At 46.4% G+C, this 26,919-nt stretch overlaps 10 non-coding genes and 1 pseudogene across 10 annotated transcripts; all 11 read right to left on the bottom strand.

The window, feature by feature from the left end:
* Positions 1 to 3,694: 3,694 nt before the first annotated feature.
* LOC130320839 (U2 spliceosomal RNA) lies at positions 3,695 to 3,912 on the bottom strand (annotated as a pseudogene).
* A 2,106-nt stretch (positions 3,913 to 6,018) lies between these two features.
* LOC130320773 (U2 spliceosomal RNA) lies at positions 6,019 to 6,209 on the bottom strand. Its single transcript, XR_008866622.1, has one exon. It is a non-coding gene; the product is annotated as a U2 spliceosomal RNA (small nuclear RNA).
* Positions 6,210 to 8,301: 2,092 nt separating this feature from the next.
* LOC130320772 (U2 spliceosomal RNA) lies at positions 8,302 to 8,492 on the bottom strand. Its single transcript, XR_008866621.1, has one exon. It is a non-coding gene; the product is annotated as a U2 spliceosomal RNA (small nuclear RNA).
* Positions 8,493 to 10,594: 2,102 nt separating this feature from the next.
* On the bottom strand, positions 10,595 to 10,785 carry LOC130320771 (U2 spliceosomal RNA). The gene has a single exon (XR_008866620.1). It is a non-coding gene; the product is annotated as a U2 spliceosomal RNA (small nuclear RNA).
* A 2,099-nt stretch (positions 10,786 to 12,884) lies between these two features.
* Positions 12,885 to 13,075, bottom strand: LOC130320769 (U2 spliceosomal RNA). The gene has a single exon (XR_008866619.1). It is a non-coding gene; the product is annotated as a U2 spliceosomal RNA (small nuclear RNA).
* A 2,083-nt stretch (positions 13,076 to 15,158) lies between these two features.
* LOC130320768 (U2 spliceosomal RNA) lies at positions 15,159 to 15,349 on the bottom strand. Its single transcript, XR_008866618.1, has one exon. It is a non-coding gene; the product is annotated as a U2 spliceosomal RNA (small nuclear RNA).
* Positions 15,350 to 17,447: 2,098 nt separating this feature from the next.
* On the bottom strand, positions 17,448 to 17,638 carry LOC130320767 (U2 spliceosomal RNA). The gene has a single exon (XR_008866617.1). It is a non-coding gene; the product is annotated as a U2 spliceosomal RNA (small nuclear RNA).
* Positions 17,639 to 19,726: 2,088 nt separating this feature from the next.
* On the bottom strand, positions 19,727 to 19,917 carry LOC130320766 (U2 spliceosomal RNA). The gene has a single exon (XR_008866616.1). It is a non-coding gene; the product is annotated as a U2 spliceosomal RNA (small nuclear RNA).
* Positions 19,918 to 22,011: 2,094 nt separating this feature from the next.
* LOC130320765 (U2 spliceosomal RNA) lies at positions 22,012 to 22,202 on the bottom strand. Its single transcript, XR_008866615.1, has one exon. It is a non-coding gene; the product is annotated as a U2 spliceosomal RNA (small nuclear RNA).
* Positions 22,203 to 24,292: 2,090 nt separating this feature from the next.
* On the bottom strand, positions 24,293 to 24,483 carry LOC130320764 (U2 spliceosomal RNA). The gene has a single exon (XR_008866614.1). It is a non-coding gene; the product is annotated as a U2 spliceosomal RNA (small nuclear RNA).
* A 2,086-nt stretch (positions 24,484 to 26,569) lies between these two features.
* On the bottom strand, positions 26,570 to 26,760 carry LOC130320802 (U2 spliceosomal RNA). Its single transcript, XR_008866649.1, has one exon. It is a non-coding gene; the product is annotated as a U2 spliceosomal RNA (small nuclear RNA).
* Between the last annotated feature and the right edge of the window lie 159 nt (positions 26,761 to 26,919).

Here is a 26,919-nt window from a genome sequence, read left to right as displayed (position 1 = left end):
ATCGTTTCAGGCACTGCCATCTTTTTAAGAACTAAAAACAGGTATTCATGGGAGACCCTATCAAAGGCTTTTTCAAAGTCTAAGGATAAAATTGCTACAGTTTGATTTCTATCCTTAAAATACCATAAAACATCTCTTAAAATATTTAGGGATTCAGCTATAGACCTTCCAGGTACCCCACAAACCTGATTTGGGTGAATTAATTTATGAATAAAAGGTTTAAAACGGACAGCTAATAACTTGGCTAAAACTTTATAATCAACATTTAAAAGTGTGATGGGGCGCCAATTTTTTAGCATATCCTTTTCACCCTTTTTAAAAAGTAATGATACAATCCCCCTCCTCCAGGAAGGGGGAAGTTCATTAACAATAAAAGTTTCTTTATACAATAAAACCATATCATCCTTTAAAATATCCCAAAAAGCTAAATAAAATTCGATGGGTAAACCATCTTCCCCAGGGGCCTTCCCACTAGAAAAACTTTTAAAAACAAATAAAAGTTCATCTAAGTTAAGATCACGGGATAAAACCTCCTGGTCTAAAACATCTAGCTTAAAATCAAGGGAATTAAGAACATGTTCTAAAAAGGATGGATTAAGATCTTTCTTATTAAAAAGAAGCTGGTAGAAGTTAAAAACTGCATCTAACATGCCTTTTGGAGTGGATTCACCCTCAAGGTTTTGGATGATATCCCTCCTATTCATCACTTTTTTAAAAAAGAAACGGGAACATTTCTCGCCCTCCTCCAGGTGCTGCACATGTGAGTTAAAAATGATTTGTTTCCCTTTCTTTTCTATGGCATGTTTTATTTCAGTTTTAAGGTTTAAAATATCATTTTCTACATCCATACCAGCTTCTTTCAATTTAAAAAGTACATTTAAACGCATGTTAAGAACATAAAACCACTGTTTTTCCATTTTTGCCTTCTTCTTACCTGCTTTGATAAAAAAAAATCTGATTTTAGATTTGGTGCCCTCCCACCAGTGCAGCATAGGCTCGTGGGGTTTTCTTTGTGATTGCCAGCATTGGTAGGTCCGCACAAACTCCTCTTTTATCTCAGGGTCCTCTAGGAGTGTGGTGTTTAATCTCCAGAGGCCCCTTTTTGCTTTTTGCTCCCCCTCTAGCTCCAGGCCCACCAAGAGGAGCTTATGATCAGAGAAGATATTCTGCTCGAGCGTGCATTTCAGGGGTTTAAAAGCTCTAGAGGAAAAAATAAAATCGATTCTGGAGCTCACTCTTCCATTGGACCATGTGGCGCCTGGGTCCTCCGGCAAGAGATCCTTCCAGCAATCTTTCAAATTAAAATCATCAATAAAATTTTTAAGCAGGTAAGAAGTGCGGTCTTTACGATTAATATCCCCACCCTGCCGGTGTTCCCCATCACGTATGCAGTTAAAATCACCTCCCACCAGCAGGGGGGAAGACCCAACACAAAACAGTGGTAAAATTTCAAATAGTTCTGCCCGCTCCTGTTTATCAGGAGGGGCATACACATTTAAAACACGAATTAAAAGTCCATTAAAATATAGATGAATTAAAAGAGCTCTGCCAGGCACAATCTCAGTTACTGTATGAATAGAAAAGGACTGGCCTCGGCAGAGCAGCCCAACACCCACAGAACGACAGTCATTTGCACCGGACCATATGGATGGGCCCAGCTTCCAGTCTTCTTTTAAGTCTTTATAGTCCATTTTACTAGGGATTCCACATTCTTGTAGCAGGCAAAGGTCAAAGTCACATGTCTCTAGATAAGAAAATAAAGCAGCCCTGCGATCAGGGCTCTTTAAGGACCTCACATTGAGTGAGGCAATTTTTACAGGGATAGGCATAGTTTATGGAGAGTCCGTGCTTGGAGAATCAAAGTCAATAATAAGCTGCGTACCGTCATCCCCCGCCTGCGGGGTCATCAGCTCCTTGATGTTCTGAGGGTCGGAGCTTGAGATCGATGATGCCCCGACCCTGAGCTCGCTCTCGTCCGAACTACGGCACGCCGCTTTCCTTTGAATGTCTTCCTCTTCTTCTTCTCTTTGTCTTTTAAATGTCACACTGCTGTCCATATCCTCTGTGTTGCTCTCACTCGATGTAATCTCTGGCCCCCGGCTGATGGATCTGCGTCTTCTTTCATCATTTGACGACTGGAACTGCTGCACAGGGGCCTGTGAGGCCTCTTTTCCGGAACCTTTGCCGCTACCTTGGGAAGTTTTCATCGCTTGTTCCCCAGCAAGCGTTGCTGAGGACTGTTGCTCCAACTTCCCCATCGATCGACGATGGCCAGTTTTACCCACCGGGTCCACTGCTGGCGGGGCAGCAAACCCTGGTTTGGCGCCACTTGTCTTCTTGGCCCTGTCCTGTATAGGCGGAGTAACAGGACCGGGCTCAGACCTGGCCACCTGGCTCCCCTTCCGGCGGGCTTTCACCGGGGCCTCTTCGTCCGGAGCAGGGCGACCCTGGGCCAAGCCAGTACCTGGCTTATGCTGCAATTTTGGGTCCACTTTTGCCCCCACCGAGGCCCGTCGGCTGCCACCCGCCACAGGTGAGCCCCCTTCAGAAGTTTCGGCGGGCTCTTGAGCCAGGTAGGAAGTCGATCGACGTCTTTCAATTTCCCGGGCAGTAAACTCGATCACCCGCCCGGGCTTCGTGGAATCCCCATGGCCTCCCCCTAGCACTACCACCGGTGGGCCCCCCGATGGAGCACCAGAGGTCTTGGGCCTGGACCCATCAGTACCTGCCATCTGGGGTTTGGGCATCTTAAAAAAGGACGTCTTTTGTCCTGTCCCCTCTTTGGGTGGGCCCAGCCTTGACCCACCCATCGTAGTTTTTGCTTTATGGGGACAGGAATTAAAATCGTGATTTTCCTCTCCGCAGAGGTTGCACCTTATTGTATGGCTACATCTTGAGGCTATGTGACCTTCTTGGCCACACCTATTGCAGCGAATCACACGCTCCGCGCCGCAGGTCTCCTGGGTGTGGCCAAACCTCAAGCAATTTCGGCAATACATAGGCATTTGAGGATAGAACAGGAAGCCCCGAACTCTCCCGATGGCAAAATTTGGGGGCGGATGGCAAAGACCCCCAATACCACCGGGATCCTTACGGAGCTTGACCCAGAACTTCCTCTTGCCGTTCCAGAACCGCACGGAGTTCAAGATTTTGTTTGCGAATCGCACCTCTTCGCAGTATCGCCGAAGAAAAGTGGCTATATCCTCCGTGGTCACATGAGGGCTGTGCATAGCCACCACCAACGGTATATGTTCCTCACCATAGAGGAACTGGAACGAAAGACCGTCGAGTCGATCGTCCCTCTGGTCCGCACCAGACAAGGTTGCATAGATGTTATCGCAACACGCCGTGGCCGTGAAGGTGACGGTATACAGGCCACGGCTTTCCTGGTCATTTAGACACAGGATGTCCTCCCTATTGAGGCGGAAGTAGTCAAGAAGAATCACCTCCGCAATGAAGCGGAGGTTCTTCAACTGACGATGGCTCTCCGACACCTCTATGCGGATGGTATTTCGCATCGACATTTCCCCAGAGGGGAAAGCCCAGGAGAACGGCATCTTCCACACCCAGGGACTAAGCCCCTTCCCCAATAGCAGCAGGGGCTCGGAATCCCGCTATAAAAGCGGAACCCTTACCCAAGGCAGAGGTCGGGGGTACCCTAGGTGCTTCCGAAGCTACAGGTAACGCTCAACGTACCGAAAATGCCTTCTGAGACACAAGGTCCCAGAGACAGGGGGATCGCAACCCGTTGTCCGTGGACTAAGCCCGCTCCCCAATAGCAGCAAGGGGGTGAAGTCCCTCCGTAAGGAGAGACAATCCCCTAAGGCCGAGAAGCGGGGTACCACAGACACCTTCCGACCAGACCAAATGCAGATACTACACTTGATCTTAGCCAAAAGGCCGAGAAGCGATAACCGTGAAAGGGGCGGGCCCAACAAGGTGCCCTTCATGGGCACTATCACTGCTTGCTGTCAGGGAGGCTGCCAGACAATTTTCCATGCACACTCTGGGCTGGGGGGCAGTCAACCACCAGTACACACAGCAGAACCTAAACCCATACCATTATTGCTAAGCAGCAAGACAGGGGCCCATTGCACTCCCACGGGGCCTTTTTAAATGCAATCCATAACCCGGATTTGCCAGGAACCCTTCTTACTCCTCCTACTTGCATGTGACACTGGGCTTAGGATCTGCATAGGAAACACACACACAAGCACACACCTACCTTTGTTGCCTGCAGATGCCTCCTTGGCTGTCCCCAAACGGTATCAAACCAACACCCACGGGAAGCTGTAAGCATAGAGGACATGCCTGCACCCCATTGGACTTACCTGTGTGGGTTAAACCCGGGTTATTTGACAACCTATGGCGGTGATGGTTCTGCTCAGGCAGAGCAGTGCTGATGCTCCTCATAAAGCTGTCGCTGCTGTGAAGGTTCTAGGTGACATCACAAATCCCTATGGTTACATACACAACAAAGCTGGGTTGTTGTTGTTTACACTCTGCAAGGCCTGTGGAAGTGAGTGACATCATAGCACTGTAGTTCTGAGGGTTCTAGATGGATGCAACAATCTCCTGTTGCTTCTATGAAGGCCATAATAGACGACATCACCAAACAGCTCCATAGTCACATACACAGCAAAGGAGAGATGTTGTTTACACCTAGTGATGTCAGTGGTATTGAGTGACATCACAGCACAGTGCTAAGGCTCCTGGGCCTGGACACAGCAGCGGCTGCAATATCTCAACGGAGAATACGTTTATATATATGTGTGTGTGTGCGCGTATATATATATATATATATATATATATATATATATATATATATATATTTCTCCGCCGAAATCACTTTTAAACCCATTTCCACCTTTTTTTCCCTTCTCTTCCTCTTACTTTTTTTTCACGTTTTTTTACGTTTTTCTCCTTTTCGCCTCTTTTCTGGGCGTATTATTCTTCTTTTTCTTCTTTTTTTTCGTCTAATGCATACCCCATCAGTGCAGCAATGCTTATTCAATACTGCCAGCAGATGGAGACACTGGGGGATAATTTTCTAAGGATTTATACTGATTTTTCCTGTCTGAATTTGTCGCACAGAAAGTTGCAGGCCAAATATGTGTGACATTTCTGCGACTTTAGCTTCTAGAGCATTTTTACAACATTATACATAGGTGCTGAATACATAAAAAGCGACTGTTCAGCGACAGACAAGTCGCATCGGCTGAAAGTAGGCCAGAATGTCAGTCCATGTTGGAGCAGGTTTAGATACAGTCTAAAGTATAGATCTCAAAGTCTGTGCACAGAATTTAGCAAGGGCCTCGCACCTTCTGATGCATCAGGTAGGTGCACAATAGCATAGCCTAACCCTCTGTACTTTGGTCTATATTGATGCGGGACATAGACAGCCAGCTGATGACCAATCCATTAGTGCAATGGATGGCTGGAAGCATTTGTCTTTGCCTTTGCAATACCACAGAAGCAATGCATGGTCAATGTACAGCAATGACACACCTGTGTGAACAGCCAGGAGACCCCCCCCCCCCCCCCCCATGTTATGTTACATAGTTACATAGTTAGTACGGTCGAAAAAAGACATATGTCCATCAAGTTCAACCAGGGAATTAAGGGGTAGGGGTGTGGCGCGATATTGGGGAAGGGATGAGATTTTATATTTCTTTATAAGCATTAATCTTATTTTGTCAATTAGGAACATTCAGCACCCACCCGCTATCAAGGCAGCTGCCTATCATGTCATGCCCTACCTGCACAGGTGTGCTGGCTACTCAAATGATCCAATTAAGGAGGCCATTTAGTCAGCAGCAGCAGAAGTCCTGTGCCTGGACGCTCCAACAGCGGCCAGACACAAGCAGAAGCAGAAGCAGCAGAAGCAGCAGAAGCAGCAGCAGCACCACCTTTTGTTTTTTGGCTGCAGCAGCAGCAAGGCCCACAGGGCTGGCTAGCTGGCTAGCCAGCAAGCAGGTAGCAATGAAAGTAGGAATCTTTCTTTTTAACCCTGTAAGGGGGTGGTGCACTGTACCCGAAGATACTGCCATATCGGGTCAATGCATAGGGCGACGGAAGCAAGCTTCGAAATCGGCCCCCGTTCTCAAAAATCCATTTAATATATGGTCCCCAGATAGGGGACGTATCAGATATTAAACTGATAAGAACAGATACTACACTTGATCTTAGCCAAAAGGCCGAGAAGCGATAACCGTGAAAGGGGCGGGCCCAACAAGGTGCCCTTCATGGGCACTATCACTGCTTGCTGTCAGGGAGGCTGCCAGACAATTTTCCATGCACACTCTGGGCTGGGGGGCAGTCAACCACCAGTACACACAGCAGAACCTAAACCCATACCATTATTGCTAAGCAGCAAGACAGGGGCCCATTGCACTCCCACGGGGCCTTTTTAAATGCAATCCATAACCCGGATTTGCCAGGAACCCTTCTTACTCCTCCTACTTGCATGTGACACTGGGCTTAGGATCTGCATAGGAAACACACACACAAGCACACACCTACCTTTGTTGCCTGCAGATGCCTCCTTGGCTGTCCCCAAACGGTATCAAACCAACACCCACGGGAAGCTGTAAGCATAGAGGACATGCCTGCACCCCATTGGACTTACCTGTGTGGGTTAAACCCGGGTTATTTGACAACCTATGGCGGTGATGGTTCTGCTCAGGCAGAGCAGTGCTGATGCTCCTCATAAAGCTGTCGCTGCTGTGAAGGTTCTAGGTGACATCACAAATCCCTATGGTTACATACACAACAAAGCTGGGTTGTTGTTGTTTACACTCTGCAAGGCCTGTGGAAGTGAGTGACATCATAGCACTGTAGTTCTGAGGGTTCTAGATGGATGCAACAATCTCCTGTTGCTTCTATGAAGGCCATAATAGACGACATCACCAAACAGCTCCATAGTCACATACACAGCAAAGGAGAGATGTTGTTTACACCTAGTGATGTCAGTGGTATTGAGTGACATCACAGCACAGTGCTAAGGCTCCTGGGCCTGGACACAGCAGCGGCTGCAATATCTCAACGGAGAATACGTTTATATATATGTGTGTGTGTGCGCGTATATATATATATATATATATATATATATATATATATATATATTTCTCCGCCGAAATCACTTTTAAACCCATTTCCACCTTTTTTTCCCTTCTCTTCCTCTTACTTTTTTTTCACGTTTTTTTACGTTTTTCTCCTTTTCGCCTCTTTTCTGGGCGTATTCTTCTTCTTTTTCTTCTTTTTTTTCGTCTAATGCATACCCCATCAGTGCAGCAATGCTTATTCAATACCGCCAGCAGATGGAGACACTGGGGGATAATTTTCTAAGGATTTATACTGATTTTTCCTGTCTGAATTTGTCGCACAGAAAGTTGCAGGCCAAATATGTGTGACATTTCTGCGACTTTAGCTTCTAGAGCATTTTTACAACATTATACATAGGTGCTGAATACATAAAAAGCGACTGTTCAGCGACAGACAAGTCGCATCGGCTGAAAGTAGGCCAGAATGTCAGTCCATGTTGGAGCAGGTTTAGATACAGTCTAAAGTATAGATCTCAAAGTCTGTGCACAGAATTTAGCAAGGGCCTCGCACCTTCTGATGCATCAGGTAGGTGCACAATAGCATAGCCTAACCCTCTGTACTTTGGTCTATATTGATGCGGGACATAGACAGCCAGCTGATGACCAATCCATTAGTGCAATGGATGGCTGGAAGCATTTGTCTTTGCCTTTGCAATACCACAGAAGCAATGCATGGTCAATGTACAGCAATGACACACCTGTGTGAACAGCCAGGAGACCCCCCCCCCCCCCCCCATGTTATGTTACATAGTTACATAGTTAGTACGGTCGAAAAAAGACATATGTCCATCAAGTTCAACCAGGGAATTAAGGGGTAGGGGTGTGGCGCGATATTGGGGAAGGGATGAGATTTTATATTTCTTCATAAGCATTAATCTTATTTTGTCAATTAGGAACATTCAGCACCCACCCGCTATCAAGGCAGCTGCCTATCATGTCATGCCCTACCTGCACAGGTGTGCTGGCTACTCAAATGATCCAATTAAGGAGGCCATTTAGTCAGCAGCAGCAGAAGTCCTGTGCCTGGACGCTCCAACAGCGGCCAGACACAAGCAGAAGCAGAAGCAGCAGAAGCAGCAGCAGCACCACCTTTTGTTTTTTGGCTGCAGCAGCAGCAAGGCCCACAGGGCTGGCTAGCTGGCTAGCCAGCAAGCAGGTAGCAATGAAAGTAGGAATCTTTCTTTTTAACCCTGTAAGGGGGTGGTGCACTGTACCCGAAGATACTGCCATATCGGGTCAATGCATAGGGCGACGGAAGCAAGCTTCGAAATCGGCCCCCGTTCTCAAAAATCCATTTAATATATGGTCCCCAGATAGGGGACGTATCAGATATTAAACTGATAAGAACAGATACTACACTTGATCTTAGCCAAAAGGCCGAGAAGCGATAACCGTGAAAGGGGCGGGCCCAACAAGGTGCCCTTCATGGGCACTATCACTGCTTGCTGTCAGGGAGGCTGCCAGACAATTTTCCATGCACACTCTGGGCTGGGGGGCAGTCAACCACCAGTACACACAGCAGAACCTAAACCCATACCATTATTGCTAAGCAGCAAGACAGGGGCCCATTGCACTCCCACGGGGCCTTTTTAAATGCAATCCATAACCCGGATTTGCCAGGAACCCTTCTTACTCCTCCTACTTGCATGTGACACTGGGCTTAGGATCTGCATAGGAAACACACACACAAGCACACACCTACCTTTGTTGCCTGCAGATGCCTCCTTGGCTGTCCCCAAACGGTATCAAACCAACACCCACGGGAAGCTGTAAGCATAGAGGACATGCCTGCACCCCATTGGACTTACCTGTGTGGGTTAAACCCGGGTTATTTGACAACCTATGGCGGTGATGGTTCTGCTCAGGCAGAGCAGTGCTGATGCTCCTCATAAAGCTGTCGCTGCTGTGAAGGTTCTAGGTGACATCACAAATCCCTATGGTTACATACACAACAAAGCTGGGTTGTTGTTGTTTACACTCTGCAAGGCCTGTGGAAGTGAGTGACATCATAGCACTGTAGTTCTGAGGGTTCTAGATGGATGCAACAATCTCCTGTTGCTTCTATGAAGGCCATAATAGACGACATCACCAAACAGCTCCATAGTCACATACACAGCAAAGGAGAGATGTTGTTTACACCTAGTGATGTCAGTGGTATTGAGTGACATCACAGCACAGTGCTAAGGCTCCTGGGCCTGGACACAGCAGCGGCTGCAATATCTCAACGGAGAATACGTTTATATATATGTGTGTGTGTGCGCGTATATATATATATATATATATATATATATATATATATATATATATATATATTTCTCCGCCGAAATCACTTTTAAACCCATTTCCACCTTTTTTTCCCTTCTCTTCCTCTTACTTTTTTTTCACGTTTTTTTACGTTTTTCTCCTTTTCGCCTCTTTTCTGGGCGTATTCTTCTTCTTTTTCTTCTTTTTTGTCGTCTAATGCATACCCCATCAGTGCAGCAATGCTTATTCAATACCGCCAGCAGATGGAGACACTGGGGGATAATTTTCTAAGGATTTATACTGATTTTTCCTGTCTGAATTTGTCGCACAGAAAGTTGCAGTCCAAATATGTGTGACATTTCTGCGACTTTAGCTTCTAGAGCATTTTTACAACATTATACATAGGTGCTGAATACATAAAAAGCGACTGTTCAGCGACAGACAAGTCGCATCGGCTGAAAGTAGGCCAGAATGTCAGTCCATGTTGGAGCAGGTTTAGATACAGTCTAAAGTATAGATCTCAAAGTCTGTGCACAGAATTTAGCAAGGGCCTCGCACCTTCTGATGCATCAGGTAGGTGCACAATAGCATAGCCTAACCCTCTGTACTTTGGTCTATATTGATGCGGGACATAGACAGCCAGCTGATGACCAATCCATTAGTGCAATGGATGGCTGGAAGCATTTGTCTTTGCCTTTGCAATACCACAGAAGCAATGCATGGTCAATGTACAGCAATGACACACCTGTGTGAACAGCCAGGAGACCCCCCCCCCCCCCCCCCCATGTTATGTTACATAGTTACATAGTTAGTACGGTCGAAAAAAGACATATGTCCATCAAGTTCAACCAGGGAATTAAGGGGTAGGGGTGTGGCGCGATATTGGGGAAGGGATGAGATTTTATATTTCTTCATAAGCATTAATCTTATTTTGTCAATTAGGAACATTCAGCACCCACCCGCTATCAAGGCAGCTGCCTATCATGTCATGCCCTACCTGCACAGGTGTGCTGGCTACTCAAATGATCCAATTAAGGAGGCCATTTAGTCAGCAGCAGCAGAAGTCCTGTGCCTGGACGCTCCAACAGCGGCCAGACACAAGCAGAAGCAGAAGCAGCAGAAGCAGCAGCAGCACCACCTTTTGTTTTTTGGCTGCAGCAGCAGCAAGGCCCACAGGGCTGGCTAGCTGGCTAGCCAGCAAGCAGGTAGCAATGAAAGTAGGAATCTTTCTTTTTAACCCTGTAAGGGGGTGGTGCACTGTACCCGAAGATACTGCCATATCGGGTCAATGCATAGGGCGACGGAAGCAAGCTTCGAAATCGGCCCCCGTTCTCAAAAATCCATTTAATATATGGTCCCCAGATAGGGGACGTATCAGATATTAAACTGATAAGAACAGATACTACACTTGATCTTAGCCAAAAGGCCGAGAAGCGATAACCGTGAAAGGGGCGGGCCCAACAAGGTCCCCTTCATGGGCACTATCACTGCGTGCTGTCAGGGAGGCTGCCAGACAATTTTCCATGCACACTCTGGGCTGGGGGGCAGTCAACCACCAGTACACACAGCAGAACCTAAACCCATACCATTATTGCTAAGCAGCAAGACAGGGGCCCATTGCACTCCCACGGGGCCTTTTTAAATGCAATCCATAACCCGGATTTGCCAGGAACCCTTCTTACTCCTCCTACTTGCATGTGACACTGGGCTTAGGATCTGCATAGGAAACACACACACAAGCACACACCTACCTTTGTTGCCTGCAGATGCCTCCTTGGCTGTCCCCAAACGGTATCAAACCAACACCCACGGGAAGCTGTAAGCATAGAGGACATGCCTGCACCCCATTGGACTTACCTGTGTGGGTTAAACCCGGGTTATTTGACAACCTATGGCAGTGATGGTTCTGCTCAGGCAGAGCAGTGCTGATGCTCCTCATAAAGCTGTCGCTGCTGTGAAGGTTCTAGGTGACATCACAAATCCCTATGGTTACATACACAACAAAGCTGGGTTGTTGTTGTTTACACTCTGCAAGGCCTGTGGAAGTGAGTGACATCATAGCACTGTAGTTCTGAGGGTTCTAGATGGATGCAACAATCTCCTGTTGCTTCTATGAAGGCCATAATAGACGACATCACCAAACAGCTCCATAGTCACATACACAGCAAAGGAGAGATGTTGTTTACACCTAGTGATGTCAGTGGTATTGAGTGACATCACAGCACAGTGCTAAGGCTCCTGGGCCTGGACACAGCAGCGGCTGCAATATCTCAACGGAGAATACGTTTATATATATGTGTGTGTGTGCGCGTATATATATATATATATATATATATATATATATATATATATATATATTTCTCCGCCGAAATCACTTTTAAACCCATTTCCACCTTTTTTTCCCTTCTCTTCCTCTTACTTTTTTTTCACGTTTTTTTACGTTTTTCTCCTTTTCGCCTCTTTTCTGGGCGTATTATTCTTCTTTTTCTTCTTTTTTTTCGTCTAATGCATACCCCATCAGTGCAGCAATGCTTATTCAATACCGCCAGCAGATGGAGACACTGGGGGATAATTTTCTAAGGATTTATACTGATTTTTCCTGTCTGAATTTGTCGCACAGAAAGTTGCAGGCCAAATATGTGTGACATTTCTGCGACTTTAGCTTCTAGAGCATTTTTACAACATTATACATAGGTGCTGAATACATAAAAAGCGACTGTTCAGCGACAGACAAGTCGCATCGGCTGAAAGTAGGCCAGAATGTCAGTCCATGTTGGAGCAGGTTTAGATACAGTCTAAAGTATAGATCTCAAAGTCTGTGCACAGAATTTAGCAAGGGCCTCGCACCTTCTGATGCATCAGGTAGGTGCACAATAGCATAGCCTAACCCTCTGTACTTTGGTCTATATTGATGCGGGACATAGACAGCCAGCTGATGACCAATCCATTAGTGCAATGGATGGCTGGAAGCATTTGTCTTTGCCTTTGCAATACCACAGAAGCAATGCATGGTCAATGTACAGCAATGACACACCTGTGTGAACAGCCAGGAGAACCCCCCCTCCCCCCCCATGTTATGTTACATAGTTACATAGTTAGTACGGTCGAAAAAAGACATATGTCCATCAAGTTCAACCAGGGAATTAAGGGATAGGGGTGTGGCGCGATATTGGGGAAGGGATGAGATTTTATATTTCTTCATAAGCATTAATCTTATTTTGTCAATTAGGAACATTCAGCACCCACCCGCTATCAAGGCAGCTGCCTATCATGTCATGCCCTACCTGCACAGGTGTGCTGGCTACTCAAATGATCCAATTAAGGAGGCCATTTAGTCAGCAGCAGCAGAAGTCCTGTGCCTGGACGCTCCAACAGCGGCCAGACACAAGCAGAAGCAGAAGCAGCAGAAGCAGCAGCAGCAGCACCACCTTTTGTTTTTTGGCTGCAGCAGCAGCAAGGCCCACAGGGCTGGCTAGCTGGCTAGCCAGCAAGCAGGTAGCAATGAAAGTAGGAATCTTTCTTTTTAACCCTGTAAGGGGGTGGTGCACTGTACCCGAAGATACTGCCATATCGGGTCAATGCATAGGGCGACGGAAGCAAGCTTCGAAATCGGCCCCCGTTCTCAAAAATCCATTTAATATATGGTCCCCAGATAGGGGACGTATCAGATATTAAACTGATAAGAACAGATACTACACTTGATCTTAGCCAAAAGGCCGAGAAGCGATAACCGTGAAAGGGGCGGGCCCAACAAGGTGCCCTTCATGGGCACTATCACTGCTTGCTGTCAGGGAGGCTGCCAGACAATTTTCCATGCACACTCTGGGCTGGGGGGCAGTCAACCACCAGTACACACAGCAGAACCTAAACCCATACCATTATTGCTAAGCAGCAAGACAGGGGCCCATTGCACTCCCACGGGGCCTTTTTAAATGCAATCCATAACCCGGATTTGCCAGGAACCCTTCTTACTCCTCCTACTTGCATGTGACACTGGGCTTAGGATCTGCATAGGAAACACACACACAAGCACACACCTACCTTTGTTGCCTGCAGATGCCTCCTTGGCTGTCCCCAAACGGTATCAAACCAACACCCACGGGAAGCTGTAAGCATAGAGGACATGCCTGCACCCCATTGGACTTACCTGTGTGGGTTAAACCCGGGTTATTTGACAACCTATGGCGGTGATGGTTCTGCTCAGGCAGAGCAGTGCTGATGCTCCTCATAAAGCTGTCGCTGCTGTGAAGGTTCTAGGTGACATCACAAATCCCTATGGTTACATACACAACAAAGCTGGGTTGTTGTTGTTTACACTCTGCAAGGCCTGTGGAAGTGAGTGACATCATAGCACTGTAGTTCTGAGGGTTCTAGATGGATGCAACAATCTCCTGTTGCTTCTATGAAGGCCATAATAGACGACATCACCAAACAGCTCCATAGTCACATACACAGCAAAGGAGAGATGTTGTTTACACCTAGTGATGTCAGTGGTATTGAGTGACATCACAGCACAGTGCTAAGGCTCCTGGGCCTGGACACAGCAGCGGCTGCAATATCTCAACGGAGAATACGTTTATATATATGTGTGTGTGTGCGCGTATATATATATATATATATATATATATATATATATATATATTTCTCCGCCGAAATCACTTTTAAACCCATTTCCACCTTTTTTTCCCTTCTCTTCCTCTTACTTTTTTTTCACGTTTTTTTACGTTTTTCTCCTTTTCGCCTCTTTTCTGGGCGTATTATTCTTCTTTTTCTTCTTTTTTTTCGTCTAATGCATACCCCATCAGTGCAGCAATGCTTATTCAATACCGCCAGCAGATGGAGACACTGGGGGATAATTTTCTAAGGATTTATACTGATTTTTCCTGTCTGAATTTGTCGCACAGAAAGTTGCAGGCCAAATATGTGTGACATTTCTGCGACTTTAGCTTCTAGAGCATTTTTACAACATTATACATAGGTGCTGAATACATAAAAAGCGACTGTTCAGCGACAGACAAGTCGCATCGGCTGAAAGTAGGCCAGAATGTCAGTCCATGTTGGAGCAGGTTTAGATACAGTCTAAAGTATAGATCTCAAAGTCTGTGCACAGAATTTAGCAAGGGCCTCGCACCTTCTGATGCATCAGGTAGGTGCACAATAGCATAGCCTAACCCTCTGTACTTTGGTCTATATTGATGCGGGACATAGACAGCCAGCTGATGACCAATCCATTAGTGCAATGGATGGCTGGAAGCATTTGTCTTTGCCTTTGCAATACCACAGAAGCAATGCATGGTCAATGTACAGCAATGACACACCTGTGTGAACAGCCAGGAGACCCCCCCCCCATGTTATGTTACATAGTTACATAGTTAGTACGGTCGAAAAAAGACATATGTCCATCAAGTTCAACCAGGGAATTAAGGGGTAGGGGTGTGGCGCGATATTGGGGAAGGGATGAGATTTTATATTTCTTCATAAGCATTAATCTTATTTTGTCAATTAGGAACATTCAGCACCCACCCGCTATCAAGGCAGCTGCCTATCATGTCATGCCCTACCTGCACAGGTGTGCTGGCTACTCAAATGATCCAATTAAGGAGGCCATTTAGTCAGCAGCAGCAGAAGTCCTGTGCCTGGACGCTCCAACAGCGGCCAGACACAAGCAGAAGCAGAAGCAGCAGAAGCAGCAGCAGCACCACCTTTTGTTTTTTGGCTGCAGCAGCAGCAAGGCCCACAGGGCTGGCTAGCTGGCTAGCCAGCAAGCAGGTAGCAATGAAAGTAGGAATCTTTCTTTTTAACCCTGTAAGGGGGTGGTGCACTGTACCCGAAGATACTGCCATATCGGGTCAATGCATAGGGCGACGGAAGCAAGCTTCGAAATCGGCCCCCGTTCTCAAAAATCCATTTAATATATGGTCCCCAGATAGGGGACGTATCAGATATTAAACTGATAAGAACAGATACTACACTTGATCTTAGCCAAAAGGCCGAGAAGCGATAACCGTGAAAGGGGCGGGCCCAACAAGGTGCCCTTCATGGGCACTATCACTGCTTGCTGTCAGGGAGGCTGCCAGACAATTTTCCATGCACACTCTGGGCTGGGGGGCAGTCAACCACCAGTACACACAGCAGAACCTAAACCCATACCATTATTGCTAAGCAGCAAGACAGGGGCCCATTGCACTCCCACGGGGCCTTTTTAAATGCAATCCATAACCCGGATTTGCCAGGAACCCTTCTTACTCCTCCTACTTGCATGTGACACTGGGCTTAGGATCTGCATAGGAAACACACACACAAGCACACACCTACCTTTGTTGCCTGCAGATGCCTCCTTGGCTGTCCCCAAACGGTATCAAACCAACACCCACGGGAAGCTGTAAGCATAGAGGACATGCCTGCACCCCATTGGACTTACCTGTGTGGGTTAAACCCGGGTTATTTGACAACCTATGGCGGTGATGGTTCTGCTCAGGCAGAGCAGTGCTGATGCTCCTCATAAAGCTGTCGCTGCTGTGAAGGTTCTAGGTGACATCACAAATCCCTATGGTTACATACACAACAAAGCTGGGTTGTTGTTGTTTACACTCTGCAAGGCCTGTGGAAGTGAGTGACATCATAGCACTGTAGTTCTGAGGGTTCTAGATGGATGCAACAATCTCCTGTTGCTTCTATGAAGGCCATAATAGACGACATCACCAAACAGCTCCATAGTCACATACACAGCAAAGGAGAGATGTTGTTTACACCTAGTGATGTCAGTGGTATTGAGTGACATCACAGCACAGTGCTAAGGCTCCTGGGCCTGGACACAGCAGCGGCTGCAATATCTCAACGGAGAATACGTTTATATATATGTGTGTGTGTGCGCGTATATATATATATATATATATATATATATATATATATATATATATTTCTCCGCCGAAATCACTTTTAAACCCATTTCCACCTTTTTTTCCCTTCTCTTCCTCTTACTTTTTTTTCACGTTTTTTTACGTTTTTCTCCTTTTCGCCTCTTTTCTGGGCGTATTATTCTTCTTTTTCTTCTTTTTTTTCGTCTAATGCATACCCCATCAGTGCAGCAATGCTTATTCAATACTGCCAGCAGATGGAGACACTGGGGGATAATTTTCTAAGGATTTATACTGATTTTTCCTGTCTGAATTTGTCGCACAGAAAGTTGCAGGCCAAATATGTGTGACATTTCTGCGACTTTAGCTTCTAGAGCATTTTTACAACATTATACATAGGTGCTGAATACATAAAAAGCGACTGTTCAGCGACAGACAAGTCGCATCGGCTGAAAGTAGGCCAGAATGTCAGTCCATGTTGGAGCAGGTTTAGATACAGTCTAAAGTATAGATCTCAAAGTCTGTGCACAGAATTTAGCAAGGGCCTCGCACCTTCTGATGCATCAGGTAGGTGCACAATAGCATAGCCTAACCCTCTGTACTTTGGTCTATATTGATGCGGGACATAGACAGCCAGCTGATGACCAATCCATTAGTGCAATGGATGGCTGGAAGCATTTGTCTTTGCCTTTGCAATACCACAGAAGCAATGCATGGTCAATGTACAGCAATGACACACCTGTGTGAACAGCCAGGAGACCCCCCCCCCCCCCCCCCATGTTATGTTACATAGTTACATAGTTAGTACGGTCGAAAAAAGACATATGTCCATCAAGTTCAACCAGGGAATTAAGGGGTAGGGGTGTGGCGCGATATTGGGGAAGGGATGAGATTTTATATTTCTTCATAAGCATTAATCTTATTTTGTCAATTAGGAACATTCAGCACCCACCCGCTATCAAGGCAGCTGCCTATCATGTCATGCCCTACCTGCACAGGTGTGCTGGCTACTCAAATGATCCAATTAAGGAGGCCATTTAGTCAGCAGCAGCAGAAGTCCTGTGCCTGGACGCTCCAACAGCGGCCAGACACAAGCAGAAGCAGAAGCAGCAGAAGCAGCAGCAGCACCACCTTTTGTTTTTTGGCTGCAGCAGCAGCAGCAAGGCCCACAGGGCTGGCTAGCTGGCTAGCCAGCAAGCAGGTAGCAATGAAAGTAGGAATCTTTCTTTTTAACCCTGTAAGGGGGTGGTGCACTGTACCCGAAGATACTGCCATATCGGGTCAATGCATAGGGCGACGGAAGCAAGCTTCGAAATCGGCCCCCGTTCTCAAAAATCCATTTAATATATGGTCCCCAGATAGGGGACGTATCAGATATTAAACTGATAAGAACAGATACTACACTTGATCTTAGCCAAAAGGCCGAGAAGCGATAACCGTGAAAGGGGCGGGCCCAACAAGGTGCCCTTCATGGGCACTATCACTGCTTGCTGTCAGGGAGGCTGCCAGACAATTTTCCATGCACACTCTGGGCTGGGGGGCAGTCAACCACCAGTACACACAGCAGAACCTAAACCCATACCATTATTGCTAAGCAGCAAGACAGGGGCCCATTGCACTCCCACGGGGCCTTTTTAAATGCAATCCATAACCCGGATTTGCCAGGAACCCTTCTTACTCCTCCTACTTGCATGTGACACTGGGCTTAGGATCTGCATAGGAAACACACACACAAGCACACACCTACCTTTGTTGCCTGCAGATGCCTCCTTGGCTGTCCCCAAACGGTATCAAACCAACACCCACGGGAAGCTGTAAGCATAGAGGACATGCCTGCACCCCATTGGACTTACCTGTGTGGGTTAAACCCGGGTTATTTGACAACCTATGGCGGTGATGGTTCTGCTCAGGCAGAGCAGTGCTGATGCTCCTCATAAAGCTGTCGCTGCTGTGAAGGTTCTAGGTGACATCACAAATCCCTATGGTTACATACACAACAAAGCTGGGTTGTTGTTGTTTACACTCTGCAAGGCCTGTGGAAGTGAGTGACATCATAGCACTGTAGTTCTGAGGGTTCTAGATGGATGCAACAATCTCCTGTTGCTTCTATGAAGGCCATAATAGACGACATCACCAAACAGCTCCATAGTCACATACACAGCAAAGGAGAGATGTTGTTTACACCTAGTGATGTCAGTGGTATTGAGTGACATCACAGCACAGTGCTAAGGCTCCTGGGCCTGGACACAGCAGCGGCTGCAATATCTCAACGGAGAATACGTTTATATATATGTGTGTGTGTGCGCGTATATATATATATATATATATATATATATATATATATATATATTTCTCCGCCGAAATCACTTTGAAACCCATTTCCACCTTTTTTTCCCTTCTCTTCCTCTTACTTTTTTTTCACGTTTTTTTACGTTTTTCTCCTTTTCGCCTCTTTTCTGGGCGTATTATTCTTCTTTTTCTTCTTTTTTTTCGTCTAATGCATACCCCATCAGTGCAGCAATGCTTATTCAATACCGCCAGCAGATGGAGACACTGGGGGATAATTTTCTAAGGATTTATACTGATTTTTCCTGTCTGAATTTGTCGCACAGAAAGTTGCAGGCCAAATATGTGTGACATTTCTGCGACTTTAGCTTCTAGAGCATTTTTACAACATTATACATAGGTGCTGAATACATAAAAAGCGACTGTTCAGCTACAGACAAGTCGCATCGGCTGAAAGTAGGCCAGAATGTCAGTCCATGTTGGAGCAGGTTTAGATACAGTCTAAAGTATAGATCTCAAAGTCTGTGCACAGAATTTAGCAAGGGCCTCGCACCTTCTGATGCATCAGGTAGGTGCACAATAGCATAGCCTAACCCTCTGTACTTTGGTCTATATTGATGCGGGACATAGACAGCCAGCTGATGACCAATCCATTAGTGCAATGGATGGCTGGAAGCATTTGTCTTTGCCTTTGCAATACCACAGAAGCAATGCATGGTCAATGTACAGCAATGACACACCTGTGTGAACAGCCAGGAGACCCCCCCCCCCCCATGTTATGTTACATAGTTACATAGTTAGTACGGTCGAAAAAAGACATATGTCCATCAAGTTCAACCAGGGAATTAAGGGGTAGGGGTGTGGCGCGATATTGGGGAAGGGATGAGATTTTATATTTCTTCATAAGCATTAATCTTATTTTGTCAATTAGGAACATTCAGCACCCACCCGCTATCAAGGCAGCTGCCTATCATGTCATGCCCTACCTGCACAGGTGTGCTGGCTACTCAAATGATCCAATTAAGGAGGCCATTTAGTCAGCAGCAGCAGAAGTCCTGTGCCTGGACGCTCCAACAGCGGCCAGACACAAGCAGAAGCAGAAGCAGCAGAAGCAGCAGCAGCACCACCTTTTGTTTTTTGGCTGCAGCAGCAGCAAGGCCCACAGGGCTGGCTAGCTGGCTAGCCAGCAAGCAGGTAGCAATGAAAGTAGGAATCTTTCTTTTTAACCCTGTAAGGGGGTGGTGCACTGTACCCGAAGATACTGCCATATCGGGTCAATGCATAGGGCGACGGAAGCAAGCTTCGAAATCGGCCCCCGTTCTCAAAAATCCATTTAATATATGGTCCCCAGATAGGGGACGTATCAGATATTAAACTGATAAGAACAGATACTACACTTGATCTTAGCCAAAAGGCCGAGAAGCGATAACCGTGAAAGGGGCGGGCCCAACAAGGTGCCCTTCATGGGCACTATCACTGCTTGCTGTCAGGGAGGCTGCCAGACAATTTTCCATGCACACTCTGGGCTGGGGGGCAGTCAACCACCAGTACACACAGCAGAACCTAAACCCATACCATTATTGCTAAGCAGCAAGACAGGGGCCCATTGCACTCCCACGGGGCCTTTTTAAATGCAATCCATAACCCGGATTTGCCAGGAACCCTTCTAACTCCTCCTACTTGCATGTGACACTGGGCTTAGGATCTGCATAGGAAACACACACACAAGCACACACCTACCTTTGTTGCCTGCAGATGCCTCCTTGGCTGTCCCCAAACGGTATCAAACCAACACCCACGGGAAGCTGTAAGCATAGAGGACATGCCTGCACCCCATTGGACTTACCTGTGTGGGTTAAACCCGGGTTATTTGACAACCTATGGCGGTGATGGTTCTGCTCAGGCAGAGCAGTGCTGATGCTCCTCATAAAGCTGTCGCTGCTGTGAAGGTTCTAGGTGACATCACAAATCCCTATGGTTACATACACAACAAAGCTGGGTTGTTGTTGTTTACACTCTGCAAGGCCTGTGGAAGTGAGTGACATCATAGCACTGTAGTTCTGAGGGTTCTAGATGGATGCAACAATCTCCTGTTGCTTCTATGAAGGCCATAATAGACGACAACACCAAACAGCTCCATAGTCACATACACAGCAAAGGAGAGATGTTGTTTACACCTAGTGATGTCAGTGGTATTGAGTGACATCACAGCACAGTGCTAAGGCTCCTGGGCCTGGACACAGCAGCGGCTGCAATATCTCAACGGAGAATACGTTTATATATATGTGTGTGTGTGCGCGTATATATATATATATATATATATATATATATATATATATATATATTTCTCCGCCGAAATCACTTTTAAACCCATTTCCACCTTTTTTTCCCTTCTCTTCCTCTTACTTTTTTTTCACGTTTTTTTACGTTTTTCTCCTTTTCGCCTCTTTTCTGGGCGTATTATTCTTCTTTTTCTTCTTTTTTTTCGTCTAATGCATACCCCATCAGTGCAGCAATGCTTATTCAATACCGCCAGCAGATGGAGACACTGGGGGATAATTTTCTAAGGATTTATACTGATTTTTCCTGTCTGAATTTGTCGCACAGAAAGTTGCAGGCCAAATATGTGTGACATTTCTGCGACTTTAGCTTCTAGAGCATTTTTACAACATTATACATAGGTGCTGAATACATAAAAAGCGACTGTTCAGCGACAGACAAGTCGCATCGGCTGAAAGTAGGCCAGAATGTCAGTCCATGTTGGAGCAGGTTTAGATACAGTCTAAAGTATAGATCTCAAAGTCTGTGCACAGAATTTAGCAAGGGCCTCGCACCTTCTGATGCATCAGGTAGGTGCACAATAGCATAGCCTAACCCTCTGTACTTTGGTCTATATTGATGCGGGACATAGACAGCCAGCTGATGACCAATCCATTAGTGCAATGGATGGCTGGAAGCATTTGTCTTTGCCTTTGCAATACCACAGAAGCAATGCATGGTCAATGTACAGCAATGACACACCTGTGTGAACAGCCAGGAGACCCCCCCCCCCCCCCCCATGTTATGTTACATAGTTACATAGTTAGTACGGTCGAAAAAAGACATATGTCCATCAAGTTCAACCAGGGAATTAAGGGGTAGGGGTGTGGCGCGATATTGGGGAAGGGATGAGATTTTATATTTCTTCATAAGCATTAATCTTATTTTGTCAATTAGGAACATTCAGCACCCACCCGCTATCAAGGCAGCTGCCTATCATGTCATGCCCTACCTGCACAGGTGTGCTGGCTACTCAAATGATCCAATTAAGGAGGCCATTTAGTCAGCAGCAGCAGAAGTCCTGTGCCTGGACGCTCCAACAGCGGCCAGACACAAGCAGAAGCAGAAGCAGCAGAAGCAGCAGCAGCACCACCTTTTGTTTTTTGGCTGCAGCAGCAGCAAGGCCCACAGGGCTGGCTAGCTGGCTAGCCAGCAAGCAGGTAGCAATGAAAGTAGGAATCTTTCTTTTTAACCCTGTAAGGGGGTGGTGCACTGTACCCGAAGATACTGCCATATCGGGTCAATGCATAGGGCGACGGAAGCAAGCTTCGAAATCGGCCCCCGTTCTCAAAAATCCATTTAATATATGGTCCCCAGATAGGGGACGTATCAGATATTAAACTGATAAGAACAGATACTACACTTGATCTTAGCCAAAAGGCCGAGAAGCGATAACCGTGAAAGGGGCGGGCCCAACAAGGTGCCCTTCATGGGCACTATCACTGCTTGCTGTCAGGGAGGCTGCCAGACAATTTTCCATGCACACTCTGGGCTGGGGGGCAGTCAACCACCAGTACACACAGCAGAACCTAAACCCATACCATTATTGCTAAGCAGCAAGACAGGGGCCCATTGCACTCCCACGGGGCCTTTTTAAATGCAATCCATAACCCGGATTTGCCAGGAACCCTTCTTACTCCTCCTACTTGCATGTGACACTGGGCTTAGGATCTGCATAGGAAACACACACACAAGCACACACCTACCTTTGTTGCCTGCAGATGCCTCCTTGGCTGTCCCCAAACGGTATCAAACCAACACCCACGGGAAGCTGTAAGCATAGAGGACATGCCTGCACCCCATTGGACTTACCTGTGTGGGTTAAACCCGGGTTATTTGACAACCTATGGCGGTGATGGTTCTGCTCAGGCAGAGCAGTGCTGATGCTCCTCATAAAGCTGTCGCTGCTGTGAAGGTTCTAGGTGACATCACAAATCCCTATGGTTACATACACAACAAAGCTGGGTTGTTGTTGTTTACACTCTGCAAGGCCTGTGGAAGTGAGTGACATCATAGCACTGTAGTTCTGAGGGTTCTAGATGGATGCAACAATCTCCTGTTGCTTCTATGAAGGCCATAATAGACGACATCACCAAACAGCTCCATAGTCACATACACAGCAAAGGAGAGATGTTGTTTACACCTAGTGATGTCAGTGGTATTGAGTGACATCACAGCACAGTGCTAAGGCTCCTGGGCCTGGACACAGCAGCGGCTGCAATATCTCAACGGAGAATACGTTTATATATATGTGTGTGTGTGCGCGTATATATATATATATATATATATATATATATATATATATATATATTTCTCCGCCGAAATCACTTTTAAACCCATTTCCACCTTTTTTTCCCTTCTCTTCCTCTTACTTTTTTTTCACGTTTTTTTACGTTTTTCTCCTTTTCGCCTCTTTTCTGGGCGTATTATTCTTCTTTTTCTTCTTTTTTTTCGTCTAATGCATACCCCATCAGTGCAGCAATGCTTATTCAATACCGCCAGCAGATGGAGACACTGGGGGATAATTTTCTAAGGATTTATACTGATTTTTCCTGTCTGAATTTGTCGCACAGAAAGTTGCAGGCCAAATATGTGTGACATTTCTGCGACTTTAGCTTCTAGAGCATTTTTACAACATTATACATAGGTGCTGAATACATAAAAAGCGACTGTTCAGCGACAGACAAGTCGCATCGGCTGAAAGTAGGCCAGAATGTCAGTCCATGTTGGAGCAGGTTTAGATACAGTCTAAAGTATAGATCTCAAAGTCTGTGCACAGAATTTAGCAAGGGCCTCGCACCTTCTGATGCATCAGGTAGGTGCACAATAGCATAGCCTAACCCTCTGTACTTTGGTCTATATTGATGCGGGACATAGACAGCCAGCTGATGACCAATCCATTAGTGCAATGGATGGCTGGAAGCATTTGTCTTTGCCTTTGCAATACCACAGAAGCAATGCATGGTCAATGTACAGCAATGACACACCTGTGTGAACAGCCAGGAGACCCCCCCCCCCCCATGTTATGTTACATAGTTACATAGTTAGTACGGTCGAAAAAAGACATATGTCCATCAAGTTCAACCAGGGAATTAAGGGGTAGGGGTGTGGCGCGATATTGGGGAAGGGATGAGATTTTATATTTCTTCATAAGCATTAATCTTATTTTGTCAATTAGGAACATTCAGCACCCACCCGCTATCAAGGCAGCTGCCTATCATGTCATGCCCTACCTGCACAGGTGTGCTGGCTACTCAAATGATCCAATTAAGGAGGCCATTTAGTCAGCAGCAGCAGAAGTCCTGTGCCTGGACGCTCCAACAGCGGCCAGACACAAGCAGAAGCAGAAGCAGCAGAAGCAGCAGCAGCACCACCTTTTGTTTTTTGGCTGCAGCAGCAGCAAGGCCCACAGGGCTGGCTAGCTGGCTAGCCAGCAAGCAGGTAGCAATGAAAGTAGGAATCTTTCTTTTTAACCCTGTAAGGGGGTGGTGCACTGTACCCGAAGATACTGCCATATCGGGTCAATGCATAGGGCGACGGAAGCAAGCTTCGAAATCGGCCCCCGTTCTCAAAAATCCATTTAATATATGGTCCCCAGATAGGGGACGTATCAGATATTAAACTGATAAGAACAGATACTACACTTGATCTTAGCCAAAAGGCCGAGAAGCGATAACCGTGAAAGGGGCGGGCCCAACAAGGTGCCCTTCATGGGCACTATCACTGCTTGCTGTCAGGGAGGCTGCCAGACAATTTTCCATGCACACTCTGGGCTGGGGGGCAGTCAACCACCAGTACACACAGCAGAACCTAAACCCATACCATTATTGCTAAGCAGCAAGACAGGGGCCCATTGCACTCCCACGGGGCCTTTTTAAATGCAATCCATAACCCGGATTTGCCAGGAACCCTTCTTACTCCTCCTACTTGCATGTGACACTGGGCTTAGGATCTGCATAGGAAACACACACACAAGCACACACCTACCTTTGTTGCCTGCAGATGCCTCCTTGGCTGTCCCCAAACGGTATCAAACCAACACCCACGGGAAGCTGTAAGCATAGAGGACATGCCTGCACCCCATTGGACTTACCTGTGTGGGTTAAACCCGGGTTATTTGACAACCTATGGCGGTGATGGTTCTGCTCAGGCAGAGCAGTGCTGATGCTCCTCATAAAGCTGTCGCTGCTGTGAAGGTTCTAGGTGACATCACAAATCCCTATGGTTACATACACAACAAAGCTGGGTTGTTGTTGTTTACACTCTGCAAGGCCTGTGGAAGTGAGTGACATCATAGCACTGTAGTTCTGAGGGTTCTAGATGGATGCAACAATCTCCTGTTGCTTCTATGAAGGCCATAATAGACGACATCACCAAACAGCTCCATAGTCACATACACAGCAAAGGAGAGATGTTGTTTACACCTAGTGATGTCAGTGGTATTGAGTGACATCACAGCACAGTGCTAAGGCTCCTGGGCCTGGACACAGCAGCGGCTGCAATATCTCAACGGAGAATACGTTTATATATATGTGTGTGTGTGCGCGTATATATATATATATATATATATATATATATATATATATATTTCTCCGCCGAAATCACTTTTAAACCCATTTCCACCTTTTTTTTCCCTTCTCTTCCTCTTACTTTTTTTTCACGTTTTTTTACGTTTTTCTCCTTTTCGCCTCTTTTCTGGGCGTATTATTCTTCTTTTTCTTCTTTTTTTTCGTCTAATGCATACCCCATCAGTGCAGCAATGCTTATTCAATACCGCCAGCAGATGGAGACACTGGGGGATAATTTTCTAAGGATTTATACTGATTTTTCCTGTCTGAATTTGTCGCACAGAAAGTTGCAGGCCAAATATGTGTGACATTTCTGCGACTTTAGCTTCTAGAGCATTTTTACAACATTATACATAGGTGCTGAATACATAAAAAGCGACTGTTCAGCGACAGACAAGTCGCATCGGCTGAAAGTAGGCCAGAATGTCAGTCCATGTTGGAGCAGGTTTAGATACAGTCTAAAGTATAGATCTCAAAGTCTGTGCACAGAATTTAGCAAGGGCCTCGCACCTTCTGATGCATCAGGTAGGTGCACAATAGCATAGCCTAACCCTCTGTACTTTGGTCTATATTGATGCGGGACATAGACAGCCAGCTGATGACCAATCCATTAGTGCAATGGATGGCTGGAAGCATTTGTCTTTGCCTTTGCAATACCACAGAAGCAATGTATGGTCAATGTACAGCAATGACACACCTGTGTGAACAGCCAGGAGACCCCCCCCCCCCATGTTATGTTACATAGTTACATAGTTAGTACGGTCGAAAAAAGACATATGTCCATCAAGTTCAACCAGGGAATTAAGGGGTAGGGGTGTGGCGCGATATTGGGGAAGGGATGAGATTTTATATTTCTTCATAAGCATTAATCTTATTTTGTCAATTAGGAACATTCAGCACCCACCCGCTATCAAGGCAGCTGCCTATCATGTCATGCCCTACCTGCACAGGTGTGCTGGCTACTCAAATGATCCAATTAAGGAGGCCATTTAGTCAGCAGCAGCAGAAGTCCTGTGCCTGGACGCTCCAACAGCGGCCAGACACAAGCAGAAGCAGAAGCAGCAGAAGCAGCAGCAGCACCACCTTTTGTTTTTTGGCTGCAGCAGCAGCAAGGCCCACAGGGCTGGCTAGCTGGCTAGCCAGCAAGCAGGTAGCAATGAAAGTAGGAATCTTTCTTTTTAACCCTGTAAGGGGGTGGTGCAATGTACCCGAAGATACTGCCATATCGGGTCAATGCATAGGGCGACGGAAGCAAGCTTCGAAATCGGCCCCCGTTCTCAAAAATCCATTTAATATATGGTTCCCAGAAAGGGGACGTATCAGATATTAAACTGATAAGAACAGATACTACACTTGATCTTAGCCAAAAGGCCGAGAAGCGATAACCGTGAAAGGGGCGGGCCCAACAAGGTGCCCTTCATGGGCACTATCACTGCTTGCTGTCAGGGAGGCTGCCAGACAATTTTCCATGCACACTCTGGGCTGGGGGGCAGTCAACCACCAGTACACACAGCAGAACCTAAACCCATACCATTATTGCTA

Source organism: Hyla sarda, unplaced genomic scaffold, assembly GCF_029499605.1.
Source record: "Hyla sarda isolate aHylSar1 unplaced genomic scaffold, aHylSar1.hap1 scaffold_222, whole genome shotgun sequence".
NCBI classification, from domain to species: Eukaryota; Metazoa; Chordata; class Amphibia; order Anura; family Hylidae; genus Hyla; species Hyla sarda.
This window is presented reverse-complemented; position numbering and strand designations above follow the sequence as displayed.